Source organism: Pipistrellus kuhlii, unplaced genomic scaffold, assembly GCF_014108245.1.
Source record: "Pipistrellus kuhlii isolate mPipKuh1 unplaced genomic scaffold, mPipKuh1.p scaffold_m20_p_1, whole genome shotgun sequence".
In the NCBI taxonomy this organism is placed as follows: Eukaryota; Metazoa; Chordata; class Mammalia; order Chiroptera; family Vespertilionidae; genus Pipistrellus; species Pipistrellus kuhlii.
Genome location: NW_023425404.1, coordinates 16,883,047 through 16,902,118, shown reverse-complemented (window position 1 = coordinate 16,902,118; position 19,072 = coordinate 16,883,047). Strand labels below are relative to the sequence as shown.

Genomic DNA, 19,072 nt, shown 5'->3' with positions numbered 1-19,072 from the left:
GAGGCTGCATTCAAGGGAGAAAATAGGTTAGTCTGGCTGACTCAAGTGTTCCTGGTTTAGGCAGTATTGATTTTCTCTCCAGAGGTGAATAAATCTGTATTCTGGTCATGTGCATCATCCTCTGTGAACTTACTTAATGTAAGGTCCCATTCCTGCTGTGTTGAACATATTGGGTTTTGAGACTGATGAGCTGAGACTCAGATTCTGGATGAAAATAAATTCACCAGATGAAAACCAATGTTGGAGAGCAGACTGGGCAGCCCTCCTGGGCATCACCCCTCTCAATTGCTTCACAAGGGTACGTGGTCTTCAAACTTCTCACTATAGAGCCTGTCCTAGATTAAAGCTATGATTAAAAGTAAAACGGGTCATTGTTCTGCCTGTAATTTAGTATTAATGTTATTTTTATTACTAATTTTGTAATAAAAGAGGTTCTATGCTGTTCTTTACCATGCCACATAATGATGAGATAGTTTGCCACATATTAAAATACACTGAGTGGCCAGATTATTATGATCTCTGAATGCCTAATAATCCTGCCACTCAGTATATATCCTATATAATAAAAGGCTAATATGCAAATTGTCACCTCAGGCAGGAGTTTGACCAGCAGGCGGGCCGGCCAACTGCACATATCCCCTACCCCTGGCCAGGCTGGCTGGACCCCACCCATGCACGAATTCATGCACCGGGCCTCTAATACACACACACACACACACACACACACACACACACACACACATTGAGTGGCCAGATTATTATGCGTTCAGGGATCATAATAATCTGGTCACTCAGTGTATTTTGGTTCTAAAATAAAATAAAAAAAAGTAAAACGAAAAAGTTTTCAGAAATTCAAAATAGTTATTTTTCCTTAGCCAGCTCCCCCAAACTCTTCTTACTGAAGCCTTGAGATCTCTTAGCAATATTAAGGCAGGCGTTATATATTCAATAGAATAGTCGTTTCCTGCTTGCAATGCTGCAAAACAAACTGGCTTCCTGACGGATAAGAGCATCTCGGTTTCTCTGAGTACTGTCCTCCGCACGCTCTCTCATGTACATCATGTGAAAAAGTACCCGAACTTCACATCTCACACCATTGCAGAGAAATGTCCACTATCACATTTAGCGAGAAAAATCTTGGGAAAAGAGTCGGACACCAGCTGTTCAATTTTAAGCAGACCAAACTACGCCAGTTTGGCTCAAGTGCCTTTTCTGCACTGAACCAGGGTATGTGGAAAATTGGCTCTTGGTGGAACCACAGTTGAGAAAATCGGCTCACAGAAGGCAGAGGGATGCTTTTGTCAGAGGGAATGTAGTGGGCCTGCAAAACATTAGCGTGCTGTGCTCTGTCCTTGTGTGTCCAGACGGAGGTTGGCTCAGTCAGAGGTGTCACAGAGAGGATTCTTATATTGGCGGGAATCTGAACGGGAGGACTTCTGAGTTCTTTCCAACTTGGAGATACAAAGATTCCCGCTTTCTAGGTAAGGCAGGCACATGCTGGTTTGGGGTTATATCTGAAATTGTATTTTTCTTTGTGTTTTTAAGTCAAGGATTACCCTGGTTGGAAGCCAAAGAATGTTTACTCAACTATTGTTTTGAGTTTGAAAATGGAGGAAAATATTTTATTATTAAAAAATGAATGTCCAACAGAGGAAGGTCACCATATTTTTTTTTTTAAAGGTAAAGATACCTAGGGACTTAAAATCACATAGATTACCTTGAAGAGACAAAACACTCTGAAATCTGCATGATTTATTTAAAGAAATCTATTTTTTAAATTAACTTCTAAATATTGAAACAAGTATAGATTCACAGGTAGGTACAAAGAAATCCCCAGGAAGGTCTTATGTACTCTTCACCCAGCCTCCCTTAATGCTAATAACTTGCATGGTTCTAGTACAATATCAAAACCAGGAAACTGACATTGGTAAAACCCATAGAACTTACTTAGTTTTCACCAGCATTATGTACTCATTTGTGTGTGTGTATGTGTGTGTGTATGTAACTCTTAATCACTTATAACCACCAATACCATCAAAATGCTTAGTACTTAACTGTACCATTATCGCAAGAGTTTCTGTAGCCACATCCACATCATCCCCCATTCCCTAACCTCAGCAATCACTGATTTGTTCTCCATCTCTATAATAATATTATTTCACAAAAGTTATATACATCGAATCATGAAATGTGCATTTTTAAATTGACTCTTTTTACTCAGCATAATTTCCTTAAGGTTCATCCAAGTTGCATGGATATAAAATCCATTCCTTTTTATGGCTGAATATTATTCTGTAGTATGGATGTGCCATCATTGGTTTAACCATTCATCCTTTTAAGGATATTTGAGTAGTTTCCAGCTCTGGGACATTATGACTAAAGCTGCTAGGAACATTCATGTACAAGTTTCTAAATGAAAATGAGTTTTCATTTTTCTGGGATATGTGCCTAAAAGTACAATCCTGGGCTGTGGAGTAAATCCATTTTTAGTTTTAAAGGGAACTGTCCAATTACTTCCAGAGTGGCTATTCCATTTCACATTCTCACCAGCAATGTGTGAGTCATCTAGTTTCTTTTTTTTTTTTTTTAATATATTTTATTGATTTTGTACAGAGAGGAAGAGAGAGAGACAGAGAGCTAGAAACATCGATGATAGAGAGTCATCCATCAGCTGCCTCTTGCACACCCCCTACTGGGGATATGCCCGCAACCAAGGTACATGCCCTTGACCGGAATCGAACCCAGGACCTTTCAGTCCCCAAGCCGATGCTCTATCCATTGAGCCAAACCAGTTCCGGCAGAGTCATCTAGTTTCTTTGCATCCTCTTTAGCTTTGGTGTTATCACTGATTTTTATTTTAGCCACTTTGATAGGTAAGTAGTGACGTATCATTGTGATTTTAATTTGGATTTTTCTAAAGGCAAATGTTACCGAACATCTTTATGTGCTTACTTGCCATCTATGTATCTTCTTTGGTGGAATGTCTGTGCATATCTTTTTGCTCCTTTTCCAAATGGAATGTTTGTTTTCTAAATGTTGAGTTGTGAGTGTTCTCTTCATAGTCTAGAATCTAGATAGACGTACTTAGTTGGCTATGTGGTTTGCAGACATTTTCTCCCAGATTGTAAGTTGTCTTTCATCCTCTTATCAGGCAGAGTCTTTTTTAGGGCTCACGTTTTAAATTTTAATGAAGCTGATTCCATTTGAAGTAATGAAAGAATAGATTTTGCATATTTGTGATTGATCTAAAGCACATGTGTCAAACACAAGGCCCGCGGGCCAAATCCGTCCCGCCAGGCCTTGCAATGTGGCCCGCACCGCGCTGTCATCACTGCACTCCGCTGCGTTTCCATCACAATGACAGTTTATGACTGTTCAGTAAACCATTCGGCCCAAGATTTAGGCTGGATTTTAGATTTTGGCCCCTTCTCTGATTGAGTTCGACACCCCTAAATTCTAAAGAGTTGTAGATTGCCAAATTACCTGCTCCATCTTCTCCTTTTTCAGGTTAGACACAGTTATATTTAAGATGAATAAAATCATTTACTAAACAGTGTTCAAGTGTAGTGGGATGCCTGGGTATTCCAACACCCCTTTTTTCTCACCACTGGTCTTTTAATTAATAAAATAAAAAAAAGAAAATCTAGATGTTTTAAGGAGGTAGTTTCATTTTGAGTTTCAGTAAGATTTCATTACAGACTGGAAAGAAGACATGTAATTCTACTTGTACCACTGACTTTGCAAATAAAGACATCCCATATTACTAATATTTCCCTCCCCACACACCCCAAACATGACAGTGCCTTGTGTGTACACATGTAGTCCATGTTGCCTTGTGTGTACACATTTAACCTGTGGCCTCTCCCTTTGTGAGTGCATTTGGTCATTCCACAAATACTGCACATCTACCAGGGTGTTATGGTTGTGCCCAGTTTAGGGCTATAATGAAGAACAGGATACATAGGTGCTGTCCTCATGGAGCATATGTTTTTATTCTTATTTCTTACTATTTTTGTCTTGAGTTGTATGTCAGTGTTTCAGTGATTCAATTAAAGATTCTTATTTCCCATCTCTATTTACAGAATCGTTCTCTCTCATCTGAAATACAGTGTGTCTAAGTCTCAGTGAATGGTTTTAATGCTTTGGGAGTGGTTGCATTCCATTCAGATGAAATCCAAGCTAGGCAAGTAATACTTACAAGCATACACATGAGAATATGTTATGAAGAGGAACATCCTCATATTTAGTTACTTCCTTGCCAGTAAGGGAGGTTTTTGGCAGAGACTTATGTTACCTTGAGCCTGATTGAAGAGTTCAAATATGGTCTCTTAAAGGCTACAATCCACCTTATTCTATTAAATGAGGCCCAGCCATTGGAATGACCAGGTTAATCAAATACCTTTTGGATAGTCCATGACTTTAAAATTCTGCTCTTGTGTTATTTATAAAAACTGTGATTCATGTTGGCTTTAGGTTATAAATGAGATACTTTTCCTATCTGTAAATTGGCTGACTTATTTGTAGTGTGGCTTAAATGTAATGTGCCCAAACACAAATGTGCCTAAAATAGGATCTAAACTGTGTTAGTTAAAAACATAAAAAATAAAAATTAGTTAAACATTCTGAGTTGAAGATTTAATTTTGAATTAATTTTCTTTTTTGTTACCCAATAGTCTTTAATATTTTGTTTGTTGTGAGTAGGTTCATATATGATAGGTTGTAGATAGATCAGCCATATTTTAAGAAGTTTATTATAACACATACCGCTTACTCAGCAGAGGGCATGTTTTATCTTCTTCACTAATACTTACTAATTAAGTCTTCATCATATTATTAGGTAATATTATTAGTCCTATTTTACAGATGGTGGAACTGAGAAATAGAATGGCTAGATTTTTCTGCCCAAAGCCATACACTTAATAGGCAGCATAGTCAGGATTCAAAACCAGTCCATCTGCCACCAGAGGCTGTGCTGTTAGCCACTACATGGTTTTATATTATAGTTAATCAATTACTCTTCCTTATAACACAATAATGACATTGAACTGAGATTTTCCTATCTTTGAGAAAGTAGTATGGGAAAGGAAGTAACAGAAGTTTTGGTAGAAGAAAAAACTGGACCTAGAGTCAGAAGATTTGAGTTCTAGTATTACCAACACAAGCTGGGTAATTTAGGGGAAGGCAACTATGTATTTTAGTTTTCTATTGTTATTATAAGAAATTACAACAAATTGAGTGGCATAAAACAATACAAATTTAGTTCTGAAGGGGAGAAGTTTAAAGCCAAGGTGCTGGCAGGGCTGCATTCCTCCTGGAAACTGTGGGGAGAAATCAGTTCTTTGCCTTTTCCAGCCTCTGGAGGCCCAGCATTCCTGGGCTCATGGTCCCTTCTTCCATCTTCAAAGGGCATTGCTCCAACCTCTGGTTCTGCTGTTACACCTCCTTTTACCGCCTTCTACCCTCGACCATCCTTCTTATAAGGTCCCTCATAACTATTGATACATTCTGCTCACTTAGATAATATAAGATAATCTTCCCATCCCCAAATCCTCAATTTAAACACATTTTAAAAAATCCCTTTTGCCATATTAACAAATTCTGGGGGTGGAACATGGTCATCTCTGGAAGGCCTTTGTTCTGTCTACCACCGTTTCTTTATTTCTATGGAACGCAGTTTTCTCACTTGTACATAAAGGAGTTGAACTCCGTGATCTCTGAGGATACGTCTGTTCTGAGAACACTGACCTTTCTAATCCTACCCAGAATTCTTATTGCCTTCATCAGAAGCAGAGCTTCCACTCTGGAAATCTTGTTTGCAGATGCTAAATGTTTGTTTTTTTAAAAATATATTTTTATTGATTTTTTTACAGAAAGGAAGGGAGAGAGACAGAGAACCAGAAACGTCGATGAGAGAGAAACATCGACCAGCTGCCTCTTGCACACTCCCTACTGGGGATGTGCCCGCAACCAACGTACATGCCCTTGACCGGAATCGAACCTGGGACCTCTCAGTCCGCAGACCGACGCTCTACCACTGAGCTAAACCGGTTTCGGCTGGATACAAAATATTTTTTATATTATATTTTAATGTTAAATTAAGGAGGAAAAGGTGACAGGATAAATGGAAATGAGTAACAGGGAGAAAGACACCAAGGTGCTCAGATCTGTGAGAGACGATATTCGTTAGCGTTATTGTAGCCAAACTTTGGGACCTACATTGAGGTGGAGAGTTCTTGGTAGATTTTAGTAGTGCACTGTCTGCTTAGAACCCTTTTATTAGAGAGTAAAAACCATCAGCGAAGCTCTATTATTAGGTTGCATCTGTCCATAAATTTTACCAAAGCTTCCACTACAAATGACTTCATAAGGGCATTTATGATTTTATTTCACATAATAAGCAAACGGAGTTGATAACAATTAAGCAGCTCTGCAATTCCATTAGGGACTCCTATTCCTGCCACTGCTCTGCTCTGCCATCTTTAGTTGGTAGGCTTTGTCCTTAGACTGGCTCCCCTCACAAAGTGGCTGCAGAATTTCCATCACCTTCTAAACCAACATTTCCAAAGATAGAAGAGAGATCATGTCTTGTGTAACTTTTTTTTAGGAATGAGGAAGTCTTTTCCAAAAGCCATTTGACAGATTTTTTCATTTGTTTTATTGCCCGGAATTCCCTTACATGCCCATTTTAAAATCCGTTTTGGGCGAGGAGAATAGAATCACTATGTTTGACCACTGTCCAGTAGAACTTCCCTAGTGATGGGAATGTTTTGCATCTGTGCGGTCTACTCTAGTAGGCACTAGCCACACCTGGCAATTATTGAGCACTTGAAATGTGGCTAGTGCAGGAAATGAGGTTTTAAAATTAATTTAAACTTAAGTAACTTGTGTGTGGCTGGTGGATAGCATATTGGACCACATTGGACCAGATCAGTCATTTGGGACAGAATGGACGTTGGGTAGTACGCTAACTACCATGTTCATTACATCTTTAAATAAAACCACTGTGTGTTTGACTTTAAAACTTAAATCTAATTACTGATCCACCTGGGGAGCGTTTTTGGAGACCAACCAACCAGCCAAATACTTAAAATCAGTGCATGTGTTTACAAGGGCTGACAGTGGCAGAATCTCGGGTATCCTGGTCTATGAGCATGTGTGACCTTGTGGCATAGTTAACCAAGAGCGGAGGTCGGGCTGGGATAGAATTGGCTGGGAACTCGGCTGGTGAGTGCCAGGCTGCTCTTCTCCGTTAGGAAGCTGGTTGGTTTTGCAGTAATGTAAGCAGGGGGTGACAGTCTGATTAATACATAATGCTAAAGCCTGCCTGCCTCGGAGATTGTACCGGTGGGGAAATAGTATCTGGCAGGATTCATTCAGACAGTAAATATTTAAAACTCACTTGCTTTGTGCCCAGAACTGTTCTAGGTCCTGAAAGATAGTAAAGGAGATTGAGTCCCTATCCTATGGGACTTAGTTGTTATAAACAACAACAACAAAAAGTAATACATTTTAAATTGTGATAAGTGTTAAGAAGAAAATAATGCAACTTAATAGGAGAGAGTGAATGCAGTAAATCTTAACAGATGCCTAGGTCTGTGACTTTCTTGTCACATGCTCGGGGTTTGTAAATTTTTCCTCTGGGAAGAGGGCATTTGGTTTATAGGGTTATTTTAGTTTTACAAAAAATAAAAGGGCTCTGTTTGGATTAGCTCATTGTCAATAGAAAGAAAAATTAAATTTGTCCCTGAGAAGGCAGTTTATTTTTCTGTTTAAAAATTAACTTTTGCCTGCTAGGGTGAGCCTTGCAAGGCACAATAATAGGATGAAGTTTATTTCCATTTTGATCATACTCTATAGCCTTTGCATTATTGGGAGAACTTTGGCCATTTTAAGTAAACTTCTGGGCCCCAGCTTTCTCAACCACAAAATGGGATTATGATTAATAATTACACATTTTCATTAAGATTGAGCAAGTTGCCGGAACCAGTTTGGCTCAGTGTATAGAGCGTCCGTCTGGGGACTGAAGGGTCCCAGGTTCGATTCCGGTCAAGGGCATGTACCTTGGTTGCGGGCACATCCCTAGTGGGGGGTGTGCAAGAGGCAACTGATCGATGTTTCTCTCTCATCGATGTTTCTAGCTCTCTATCCCTCTCTCTTCTTCTCTGTAAAAACTCAATAAAATATATTTTAAAAAAAGAAAAAAAAAGAAAAAGATTTTGAGCAAGTCATTTTAATCTCTCTGGGTCTTAGACTTTTTAGTGTTAAAACATAGTATTCATAATATTGTTAAGAATGTTAGTAAACAGATCCCTTTTAGTGCTGGTACAGATAGAAGTTGGTAAACTTTCTGGACAGCCAGTTTGCAGAATAATTACAGATTCTTTTGAAAACGTGAATAACTTTTCCCCCAAAGAACAGAAATGAATAAGTGTTCACAGGTGCATGTCTAAGGATGTTCTTTATACCTTTGTTTATAATGTCAAAGGACAGTAAACAAATGTTGAGCTACAGGAATCTGATTCAATTATGGTGCATTCCATATGGAATTCTATGCAACTACGAAAGATGATGATAGTGTTAATAGATATTAATGGAATTGGAAAGAAGTTTACAGTGTACTAGCATTTGTGGCAATTTATGCCTCTTCATTTCCGAGTACTATAATCAGGGGTAGTAATTAGAGTCACTTAAAAAAAAAATCTAGCAATATTGGCAGATAATAGTTGAGTACTACAGTGCTCCAAGTACTACGCTAAGCTTTGTCTTATCTGGAAGTTTCATATCAACCCCATTGAATAAGAACAATTTGGAACCTCATTTTGCAGATGAAGAAACCAAGGGACAGAGAAATAAAGTAACTTGCAGAGATGGCAGAGTAAGAATTTGTATCCAGGCATCTGATCTGGAGCCTACATTCCGAAACCTTCAACCTGACTGCCTCTCTGTAAACTGTCTTCAAGTTTTCAGGTTTTATAATACATGGGATCACATTACAGGTATATGGTGCAAACTCCTTCACCTCCTTTCCTGCTGTAACTGCCCTATTAGTTGAGAGTACTTTGGCCCAGTGTGTGGCAGAGAAGGGGTGGTCCACTCTAAAACAGAGGCCAGCTAACTATGGTCCATGGGCCACAGCCAGATGCTGCCTGTTTTTGTAAATCAACTGTTACTGCCTACAGCCATGCTTATTGGTTAGGTATTGTCTATGGCTGCTTTTGCAGAAATGAGTAGTTTCAACAGAGACCATATGGCCTGCAAAGCATAAAATTTGTATTATCTTGTCCTTTGTAGAAGAAGTTTGCTGAGCCCTGCCTCAGTACATTAGGAGTCTGGAAGTTATGTTTGCCCGATTAAGGTGACCACTTTTCTTTCTTTAAAGGGAATAATTTAAAAAACAAAACGAATCCATTTTAGGGTTCCTATCCTGCCCAAGTCCAGGCCACAAGCATACAGGCAGTTGCTGATGGGTTTCTGAGCCGAACAAGAGCAGCCTATTGCAGGACTACTGAAGGCCCTCTGTGCAGGGCAGACTGGCATTCTCTCACTGGGCTTCTTGGCCTTGAAGCTCTGCCTGTTGCTGCCCCTCTGAGATGGAATGTGTATTCACAGAAAATGAGGCACTCCATTAGTCATGGTGCATTTCCTGGGCCCTGGAGACAGGGGCATGACATCACCAAGGGCCAATGAGAAAGGATCCTCCAGCCTGCAAGCCCTCTGACCTCTTTAGAGGACTGTAGACTGTGTGTTCTGTTCCCGAGCCCTTGGGGTGTGATTTGAGACTGCCTTTCTCATCCAGCCATATTCTGGGCACAAAAGTCTCACTTCCAGACCCAAGGGGCCAGGGCAAGCTCGAAAATCTGCAGAGCTGGAGGCAGATTCCCATTTAGTATTTTTTTCCAGGGCTCAGGTTTGTATTCCCACAGTTTTCCACTCCTAATGACGTTGTTACTTCATGTGGTGAATAGTGGGTGGTGAAAGATGAAGTCTGCATGAGATAAAAGACACTTGGCAGTTAGAATTTCTGGATAAGTATAGGTTGGTAGCATAACGAAATCAGAAGCATATTTTGCCGTTTTGTTACATTGCTTTTGTGCGGAGTTTAACAAAATAAAACAACATCTTTTAGCAGCAAAGGCTGCTAGCAAAATTAGTGTGGCTTAGCGTAGGGCAATTACCAAAGGAACTTTACTGAGGGGATTAGTCGCTCATTAAATCTTTTATCCTCAAGAAGAAAAGACCCCCCCCCCCCCCGAAATTCTCTTTTCTTAAGATTTAAGAATGCATTTTGAATAAAAATCTCTCTTTCCTTTTCTACCTATTTATGAAAATGATTTGTGAAATTAAGTCTCAGGAATAATAACTTTGCTAATTCTAGGTATCAGAAAGTTTATTCAAAGACTTGTTTTCTAATTGGTCCTAGCTCGGTCTCTTGTTAACAAGCCATAATTATAAAACCCCCCTTTTAAAAATTACTTAAACAAACTGAGGCTCAAGACCCGATGTGAGATGACACTAGACAGATTTTCATAGTTTAATTAAAAGGGTGTGTCTCCCCATCTCATTGGCGATCTGTGATTGAATGCAAATAGTATTGGTTCATGTTTGCATCCTGTTCTGGTGAAGCCTAAGAGAAATTGGGAAAACAGCCGTTTTTGTTGGTACATTATCTGTGGCTGCCCTAAACCACAGAGGATGCCACCCCTACCGCTTGAGAGAGAGAGAGAGAGAGAGAGAGAGAGAGAGAGAGAGAGAGAGAGAAGAAAAGAAACTCCTTGTTGTTTCTGCAAGATGAAGATGGATATTTTTTTGTAATTTTACAAGTTTTTATTTTAAAAACATCACCTGAAGGCATATGAATTTCTTCCCAATTCTTAAGAACAAATACACCAGTAACTGAAGAAAGTTTTTCTAGAACTGTGCAATGTACTAAAAAGAGGGCACTTTGGAAATCCTCCTCAAAGATTTGTGCAATTCAAAAACCTTGGTTATGACAATTTCCAAGGGTCTCTTGGAAATCCTCTAAATGGCATTTTTCAAGCTTGTATAGATGGGGAGACTGAGGTACAGATGGGTGCTCTGCTGGGTGTTGTTCAGAGAAGCGGATATGGATGTGTAAGTCACCCTCATCAAAACCCTAAAGATGACATTCCTCTTTGTCTTAAAAAAAGTTCTTATTGATTTTTTTTTTTTAAGAGAGAGAGGAAGAGGGATGGAAACATTGATAAGAGAGACACATCTTTGATTGGCTACCTACTGCACTCCCCACCCTGGGGATGGAGCCCGCATCCCGGGCATGTTCTCTGATCAGGAATTGAACCCATGACCTCTTAGTTCCTGGGTCGATGCTCAACCACTGAGCCATACCAGCTGGCTCCTCTCTGTCTTAACATAAAATGGTCCTCGTTTTCCTTCAACTGCTTCAGGCTTTGCCTCATTAACAGCAGTGCTTGTTTTTCACAGCCCTTAGGTTGGGACAAAAGGTTGGTCTAGCCTCCCAGAACGGAGGGAGCCCTGAAAGGGGTCAGTTGTCTTGGGAGTAAAAGTAGGCTCTCAGAGCTGGCCTGCTGCCTCACCCTTGGCAGAGGACTTGCTTCTCCGCAACCCTACCCCCAGTTTTCCCCACCTGAACTAATATTTGCCACCTCTCGGAGGGTTGTCATGAAGAGTGATGAATTTCATGTTGATAAAATGTATGAACCTTGGGAAGAAAGGTCTTGTATGAGCACACCATTAGCATTGGCCCCATGATCCGTCGTAAGTTTCTTGAGTGGGCAGTGGGCTCCTGGGAGTAGGTTGACCGTTTTGGTGGGGACAGTGTCTTGAATGGGACCTGCTGCTGCTGCTTTGAGAATACACCGCTGGTTTGAAATGTTGAAATCCAGGTAGATCCTTAAAGCAGCTACACAGTATCGTCTCCTCCCTGCTCCTGTTGCCTGCGAATTCGGGGAGCAGCAGATGCCTCCCTCAGAAACCCTTCTGGAGTGCCAGCATACCATATTCATCGTCTCACTGAGCCCCCAACTTTTCCTGCAGAAAAGGCTAGCCCAGACTATGACAGCGAGAGGTCACGACAGGACTGGTTTATGTAAAGTTAAGGATGAGTCACGTCACTCCTAAAGGGATTGGCATCAATTTATTACATATTATATAATAGAATCAAACACTGCGAGAAGAAAGCCTTTAGCCTCATTAAGGAACCCAGACAAAAATCCCACTTAATCCATCTTACTTTTCCTTTTCCTCTAGCTCAGCTGGTGCGCAGGTGTAGGGCAGCTTGGCAGGAGCTTTGAACATTTGGAAAAGGGAGTCATTACTGAAAGTCACTGACACACACTTCCCTTGGAATGCTGCTGATGTCATGGAAAGCTGGGACCTTCTCAGTAACCCCTGACAACCAGAGCTACAGTAAATAGTAACTGTTACCTCCACCAAGGCATCGGTTTTTGAAGAGTTTTAACAGGCGAGGTCTTGCCAGCCACAACTCGTAAAAATGTTCTTATAATTTCACCCTACTCTCCCAACAGCACTGGGTGACTGCTGAGGTTTCTCTGCCACTTGGGGATGCACAGCCAACTTCATGTCAGCTTCAAGGTTCACTCATCAGAATTTACAGCACTTCTTTTCCAGTCCTTTTCGTACCCCCTGCCGTGCTCACCGGGTTCAGCCTGGTAGGCTTAATGCTTTTTCAAAGAAGTCTCTTGTCCTTCCGAATTGCCTCAATTGCTGGTGATTGGCTGAGTCTATGGGTTAGGTTTTGCCTAGTGTTTTATTAGCCTCGTGGTTAACCCAGTCTGGTTAATTGGTAGCCCTCAATCTATAGGTTATATGCTAACCAATTCGAAACAGTTGGGCCAAGTGACATCCTGTGGCTCAGCTTCCGAGCTAAGTGCATCGGGAGAAAGCAAGCAGCGCGTGCTGCCAACCGACCGTCAGGGAGGATGGTTGTCAGCAGTTTAGGAAAGCAAACGAACATACAGAAACCGAGGGATCAGGAGAAACTTCTCTCATGATTGGCTGCCTTTTAGGAGAAGTTGGTGCAGTTTCACCGTGTACACCAAATGCGGCATAGCTCCTTCTAGGCCCGCCCACAACAGGGAAGAAGCAGAATCTCGCGCTGCTTTTGCAATGCATTGTCAGGGTGACCATATAATATATCACCAAACGAGGATACTTTTGAGAAGGAAGGGGCTCTGCTAATTATTACTCTGGGAAAACAGGAATAAACCGGGAATGTCCCAGGCAAGGGAGCCATAGGGTCACCCTCCTCATTGTGCCTTTCGAGGGGTAGTCTTCACAGTGACAGAGAGGGTGCACCGACCCATTCGTGCAACCTGGGTTGTCTCAGTTACAAGAAAAGTCCACTCTTAGAACTAGTGGGCTAAGTAATGAAATATGTTACTGCAAGATATCCCTGGTCAAAATCTCAAAGTCAGCTTGAATTCACACTCTCAATTTACTAAATTTTGAACATTACTTTTATTTCTATCGATGAGTGATTCTTAAAATGTGGTCTGAGATCCCCGGGGGGTGGGGGGAGGGATCCCAGGAAATCTTTGCCAAGGGGGTGTGTGAGGTCAAACTATTGTCATCAGAACATTAAGACATCATTTGCCTTTTGTGTTTCCTCGTGAATGTGTTGTGGAGTTTTAAGGGGACATGGGAAGTATAACATGGGAAGATATTATAACACCTAGAATGAAAAACCAGCCACCAGATTGTAGCTCTCAGCTAGCAAGCCAGGTGTTAAAAGGATTTACAAGAATGTGAAATATTGCCACTCTTCCATTAAGCTTTTTTGTTTTAGAAAATATAATTCTCTTTATAAAAATACATCATTTTTGTTAAGATGTTATGTGTTTACTAGACTACTTTTAAAAAAATATATATATTTTATTGATTTTGTACAGAGAGGAGGGGAGAGAAATAGAGAGTTAGAAACATCAATGAGAGAGAGTCATTGATCAGCTGCTCTTGCACACCCCATACTGGGGATATGCCCACAACCAAGGTACATGCCTTTGACCGGAATCGAACCCAGGACCCTTCAGTCCCCAAGCTGACGCTCTATCCATTGAGCCAAACCGGTTTCAGCTACTAGTCTACTTTTACATGAATGAATGAATGCTTCAGAAATTAATTAGTTTTAATTTCTAATATGGCAAACACATGCTTCAGAAGTAAAAGCTCTTTGAATTTTTAATAGTTTTAAGAGTATGAATGGGCCAAAAGTTTTGAGAACCGCTGCTCCAGACACTTCTCTCTCCCTGAGAAGGAACGGACAGGTAAGGTGAGATGATCAATCCCCTGACAAGAGAGACCAGCTTTCTTCACTATATTCATTATATTCACTGCATCTGCTGTCCCACCCAGCATGAGGCCTGGCATCCAGCTAGTGTGCTCTGTGAATGTGGGACACAGAGCTCCCGGACACTCTGAAGAGTGGCCATGCTCTCATGTCTGGGCGTCACTTTAACATTAATGTCTACTTTGTTTTAAGTCTTTATCTTCTGATATTTGATATGTTCTAGTACTCGGTTAAAAATCTTATTTTGACCCAACAATAATAATGTCATTTTTTCTTCAAAAGTTTTATTGGAATAGATCAAATCCTCTTGTGAAACAAGTACTAATATGTTAGGTCAGAAGACATAAAGAATATTAGAAGAAGGAGTCTCCTCCCCCTCCCCCTTTGTGTGTGTGTGTGTGTGTGTGTGTGTGTGTTTAAGGCCTGGCTGATTCTTGCTTTCCTTCATCTCAGCACCTTCTTCAATTAGCCTTCCTGACCCTTCTAGGCTGGCCTCGTACCCCTCCCAGGAGCTTCCAAAGTATCCTTTATCACTTGATGTGCTAGTCTGGGGCAGTCCATGCACATTTTGGTTTTCCCCAGTTAAATTTCCTTTCCTTTATGTTAGAAGTAGTGGCTTTAATCTCTATATTCCCAGAATTGGTTAGTGTTTTGCTGTTGTTAATCCTCACCAGAAGATATTTTTCCCTTGATTTTTTTTTTTTTGAGAGAGAGAGGGAGAGAGAGAGAGAGAGAGAGAGAGAGAGAGAGAGAGAGAGAGGGAGGGAATGGAAGGGAGTGGGAGAGACAGAGAGAGAGAAACATGGATGTGAGAGAGACACATTGATTGGTTACCTCCGACACTCACCCATACCAGGGCTAGGGATCAAGTCTGCAACCTAGGTATGTGTCCTTGATCGGAGTCAAACCCAGGACCCTTAGGTCCCCAGGCTGATGTTCTGTCCATTGAGCCAAAATGGCAAGGCCAAGCATTTAAAAATATCTGTTAGATGAAAATGTACTGCAGGAAGGAAAAGTTAGCTAATTTCACTAGTCAAGTGTCTCCTCCATCCCACCCCAATCAATGAAGGGCATTTATAACATCTTTAAAATAGCTTTGGAGCCATTCAGCATCTTGTTTCCATAGCTGGACAGTTTTTAGATCTTATTTATCAGCCTGCTGAACTGTTCTTTTTTGAAGACATAGATACCATCCAAAAACTTGGATATTGTTGTTTATAACTATTGTGGCTTGCTGAATGAAAGCAGCAGAATTTGACACAGGTTCAATGTTGTTTCCTTCAAGAATTAACTCATCTTTCTGGGCTTGAGATACCTTGAGTATGTTTTTCTCCCCCAGGAAATTTTGGATTTCAACTAGAGATCTCTTCTGAATAACGATGCTGCTGGGGCAGCGGGCATACACAGGCTTCCTCGTGTAACAGAAGCCCAACAGAACGCCCATGGTCACGTTCAGTACGTGACTGCAGATAGCTTGAGCCGTAGTAGTCATTTCTACTCCCCGCCGCTCGCCAAGCTGGAGCCTCTTTCAAGGAGACTGAGATGTCCACTGCCTGGTTGTTGAGAATGGTATCTTCCCAGTAGATGCAGCAAAAAGAGGTGGCATTTTTGTTTCCTTAATATTATATAACATGGTTTCCATCGAACTGAAAACTTCAGTAGAAGAAACTAACTTGAGGAAAGAAGATAGATTGCTTTGTTATGATGTTCCATGTAAACTGATATATATCCACCTACCCCTCCGCACTCACACACTCCCTTTCAGAGTCAGACTCCTCTAAGCCGTTAAAGGTTACCTATTTCTGAGGCTGTAAATCTTTCTTAGCATCAGAAGTTCTTTCCATTGGCAAGAAGGGAAAAATTGTGAAATAATTTTTGTAATGCAGGTTCAGCTTTATCATAAATAACATTTCATTCAGTTTTGTGTGTTCTGTTTTTTCCTTATTTACTTTCAAGTGAAGATATTCTCTTCTGATTTTTAAATTTGTTTCTTGAGATAGAAACCCTATTTTCCCCCCCCCAAAAAGTACCTGCTTAATTTAATTTTAAAAATGTCTCCAGGCCTGAAATTAACATGCTGCTTTGTAAATTAAGGTGGCAAGATAAATTGAGGTCACGGTTTTTTTGGATAGCAACATTACCTCATGATTTAATAATCGTGACAATCTATAATAATAAAAGGGTAATGTGCTAATTAGACCAGACATCTTCCGGACATCATTCCAGATATCCTTCTTGATGATGCGGGCGGCCCGAGGGAAGCCAGCCCGGGTCCCGGTGCTGGAGGGAAGCGGTGCTGGCAGCCGGGGGAAGGCTTATTCTTTCATGAATTTTCATGCTTCGAGCATCTACAATAGTTTAAAATAAGTGAAAGTCAAAGTCTGAGTTTATTTAGCTAGTATTTTTTAAAAATATATATTTTATTGAGTTTTTTTAGAGAGAGAGGTATGGGGGAGGGATAGAGAGATAGAAATATGAGAGGGAAACACCATTGTTTGGCTGCCTCCTGCACACCCCCTACTGATGGTCGAGCCCACAACCTGGGCATGTGCCCTCACAGAATCAAGCCAGTGACCTTCTGTTTCCTGGGTTGGAACTCAACCACTGAGCTTCAATTGGCTGAGCTATGCTGCTAGTTTTTAATGGCATGCATCCTGTGAATGCTATTTTCTCTGAATGCTGTTAGTAATATAAGTTTCTAAGTTCCTTTTTCTCAAGATATAACATTTTGGATGATTGCTTAAACTTCCTAGTACATGTGAATTTTTAATCAGAAAACAGAGGGAGAGAGAATGCATTACAATTCTCATCAAGTCCTCCTAAAGAAAGGTTTTTTTTTGTGTGTTTTTTTTTGTGTGTGTGTGTGTGTGTGTGTGTGTGTGTGTGTGTTTGGGGGGGAAGATTAGCATGTCAGCTGAGACGGAGCCTAAAGGAGCACTGATTTTTGCAGGCAGGACACTGGCTGGATGGGAATGGGACAGCTGGACACTTGCCCTGACTTTGCTGCTCTCTTAAACTCTAGTGCGATTCTGCAGATCACCTTACTTCTCTTAATGACTCCTAGCTCCGTCCGTAAGAGAAGGCCGCCTTAGATGGGCTCTGAGGTCCCTTGCCGATCATCTCATCCTGCAGGGTGTTTTGTCCCCCTGTCAGGATTGCATGCTCTTGAAGTCCCCAGTGGGTACATTCAGCGTGGGAGGAAATGACACAGTCTTGAATAACCAGAATGGATTTTGTCCATGCTTACGTGCTAATCCCCAAAGAAGAAGGAAGCGGATGCGCCAGGGGCTGAGCATGAACACGGTGATGGTGAGGCAAACACCGGAGCAGACAGCTGAGCGCTGCGTTTCCTGGCCCGCCTGCCATGGGAACGGCGGGCCTGCCAAGGCCTCCCGGCAGTCAAGGCCAGAGCTCTGGCTAACTCTCATTTTGAGCTCCCCTCGTACCACACACACAAACCACACAGGAAAATGGTCTCTCTGCCTTCAGATCCGTGCCTTTCGGCTTCACTTCTGTTCGTGCCAAGTCCTTGCCTAAGGCCCATCCTCGCAGCTGGCACTGTCTTCTGTCACTTCCGGGGGCTTTGAGAAGCAGATGCCGTCATCCGTGGGAGCTCAGGGGTGGCAGCCTGGCTGGTGGGTGCTGTTAGGGTGTGTGGACTCTGGCAGAATCAACAGTCCCTTTTACCTGGTTTATAGGCCATTTGAACAGTGTTCACGCTCTCCTTGCTGGGCAAATGTCAGAGCTCATGGCTTTAATTTTCCCCCTCCCTCCTCCTGGAGCAGTTTCCCTCCCCCTCTACATTCCTCAGCCTTTTTGTCTGCAAACATCCTGTGGAAGATTTGGTTTGTCTTAGGTTCTTTTGCCAGGCTGCTCATCTTTTTCTTTCTTTTTTCCACATAAGACATATTTCTCTATCTAGAGAGCTGAAGACGGAGAACCGGAGTCCGTGTGCCCTCTCACCATCTAGACACTTGGCCCCTTCTCATCTCTGACGGAATGAATATCTCAGACCAGTAGGTCTCCCCAGGCCCGGAGAGCTCTCGCTGCTGGTTGTCTGTCCGCCCCAGCCAATGCTGTGCCCTTTCACCTCCCACCTATGACGTTTTCCCGAGAGCGTGTCTGCGTGCATCTCCTGTGGCCTCTTAGTGATGGCAACTAAGCAAAGAGGCACTTGGTTCTCATTGTTTTAGAAAACGGAGGAAGAATCAGGAAATCTGATGGAAGAACCTTGGCTAAATAAGGAGGAGCCATGTATTCTGAAGGTTTTAAATCACTGTATTATGCACAGACTGACCTTGCTGGCCTGAATATTGAAAGCAAAGCAAAAGAAATCCTCCCCAGTCATTATCTTTTCTAGGAGAGCTGTGTTGTATACAAACTGTTCTCTGCCACTCTTTCCAGGGACTCCATCAGTCCTCTCGCACCATACCCGGCACTGCCAAATCCCCACTTCTGTGTATGTAAGAGGGGCCGCTATAAATCTCCAAAACCTTGTGAAAAAAAACAAGGCTCAAAGCATGTCTGTATTTGGATTTGTCTGATGGTTTCTCGTGTCTGTATGTATTTTGTATTTTATTTCAAATAATTTAAAGGTTAATTGATGTTAAATTTTAAAAGGTGAGTCTATTTGATAAAAATTTTTTATTTAAAAAATATTTTATTGATTTTTTTTTACAGAAAGGAAGGGAGAGGGATAGAGAGTTAGAAACATCGATGAGAGAGAAATAGCAATCAGCTGCCTCCTGCACAACCCCTACTGGGGAT

General features: G+C 41.5%; 1 protein-coding gene and 1 long non-coding RNA gene across 5 annotated transcripts in view; both read left to right on the top strand.

Annotated features, from left to right (window-relative positions):
- Positions 1–19,072, top strand: part of RAD51B (RAD51 paralog B) — a 576,378-nt gene that overhangs the window by 186,138 nt on the left and 371,168 nt on the right. The gene's annotated exons all lie outside the window — the stretch shown is intronic.
- On the top strand, positions 8,236–8,937 carry LOC123652068. Its single transcript, XR_006741154.1, has 2 exons — positions 8,236–8,438; positions 8,826–8,937. It is a non-coding gene; the product is annotated as an uncharacterized LOC123652068 (long non-coding RNA).